The sequence below is a fragment of the Helianthus annuus genome, chromosome 4 (genome assembly GCF_002127325.2).
Source record: "Helianthus annuus cultivar XRQ/B chromosome 4, HanXRQr2.0-SUNRISE, whole genome shotgun sequence".
Classification (NCBI taxonomy): domain Eukaryota; kingdom Viridiplantae; phylum Streptophyta; class Magnoliopsida; order Asterales; family Asteraceae; genus Helianthus; species Helianthus annuus.
In genome coordinates, this window is record NC_035436.2 from 191579992 (window position 1) to 191582044 (window position 2053).

Below are 2053 nucleotides of genomic sequence, written 5' to 3' on the forward strand. Positions count from 1 at the left end.
CCACTTATCCTTGTCGGTATTCCTTGAGATGTGAACTGCCCAAGGACAGGTGGGCTTGGTATGCCTTTTAAGGTGCTTGTATTTTTGCCCTACTTCGGTGCATTTACTATTTTGCCCCCCATCTCCCTTTTTTTACAGGACCAAGTAGTGGTAGATTACTTCCAAAACATACTACTCTATACCTTAACAATTCGTTTTTTAGAATAAACACATCCCTCCTTGCCTTAAGAGCATAATCTTTCACCATCTGATTCAACTTTTTCTTGTCATCAATAAGCTGACCAACAAAGAATGGCAGATCATTTGGACCTTTTAAAGCACCATTGTTTCTCCTCCTTATCTTCCAGGCAACCTTATCTCTGAGGCTTGAATTGTCATCAGACCCACTTTCAAAGTCCTCCAGGTCTACAGGCAGATGACCTTCTTCACTTCTCTCATCATCATGATCCCCATCACTTGAACCATCCAATTCTTCCCTAGTAAATTCAACATTAGCCCTGAACCTCTACATATCCACCTCTATTTCATAAACCAAATTATCTTCCTCAACATAGTCATAATCAGGATCACTTTCTTCACTCTCTTCATTATGATCTTCAATTTCTTCGTCATCTTCATTCATACTATGATTCTGATTATTTATTGTAAATAATGCTGGAACAATTGCTTTACATGGCCCTACAGGAACTTCACTTGTATTTTTCAAGGTTGTTGACCTCCGGCGTTCAACATACATGTCTATCATGTGGACTCCTTGACGCACATGATCAAAGATGTCACACCCCAACCGATGGCGGAAACATCGGGATGAGACGTACAAATTGCTCAAAACAACATAACACTAAATGTGACAATAATTTATTTAATTCATTTCATAAACTCTAAAGTGAAATACATAGTTCCAAACAAGACAACATATTGTTCAACAATAATTCAAATGTTATGTGGGTTTCTAGAGTTCATCCTAGCTTGATTCTTGAATCTTGTACTTTCAACCTGCAATATGTATTAAAATAATGTCAACAAAAGCATGTTGGCGAGTATACAAGTTTTCATACATAGCATATACATGTTTAAAATGTTTACTCAATTCCAAATGTGAAATACAATATCATGTTAACAGTATATACTCGAAACGATGTTACTCTATGTGTCCAAACCAAAGTTTAACGCAATTAAAGTGTACCCAAACGAGTTTGAGTAGGTTGACATAGTTTAACCTAACAATACCTGCTCATAGAACAGGAGGGGCGTTTCTCAACCTATAGCGCTACCATTGTTAGGGGAGGCTTGTACGAAGTTAATGAACACATAGTCATTAGGTGTTTACAGTAGCATAACATGTCTAACATGAATAGAGTGTGTCACATAGAATATGGAATGAGTGTGCATAAAATGTTTAATGTGTTGTGATGTTTGATATGTAATACATATTGCACCCAAAAGTGTAAAACGAAAATGGGTCATGTATACTCACCTTGGAGTGCGTTGCGTATTTCTTGGAAAGAGAATATGAGGATTGTTCCAAGTGTCGTTGCACAAGAGAATTACCCTATTAATTTTGAGTATTTTGTTAAATATTGGGAATTTAGGGTTTATTTAAATAACAAGGCATGAAATACTATCAACATTCTTAAAATAATCATATGTTTCATATTGTTATATTTAAAAAATATATGACAAATAAATAATATTACTGATTTTATCAAAATGGTATAAATTATAATATATATATATATATATATAAGTAAATAAGATAGTGATTAATAATTGAAATAATAAATCTGAATAATATTGCTAATCTGAATAAAATAGTAAATCTATTTATTATAATAATTCTGATTTTGTAATTCTGAAATAATTCTGATTTAAAAATAAATTTCCGATTTAATTAATAAATCAGAAAATACAATAATTCTGTTTATTATATATAAAAATTCTGATTTAAATAAATTAACTAATAAATCTGATATATTTATAAAATGTTAATTCTGATTTAATAAAATAAAAATTCTGAAAATAAAACAGAAATAAAATTCTGATTTATAAAAAA

The 2053-nt window shown here is 31.6% G+C and overlaps 1 long non-coding RNA gene across 1 annotated transcript; it reads right to left on the reverse strand.

Moving 5' to 3' along the window:
* Nucleotides 1-846: 846 nt before the first annotated feature.
* LOC110935178 lies at nt 847-1553 on the reverse strand. The gene is made up of 2 exons (XR_002588928.1): nt 1478-1553; nt 847-996 (listed from the first exon to the last, which is right to left on the reverse strand). It is a non-coding gene; the product is annotated as an uncharacterized LOC110935178 (long non-coding RNA).
* Nucleotides 1554-2053: the final 500 nt, after the last annotated feature.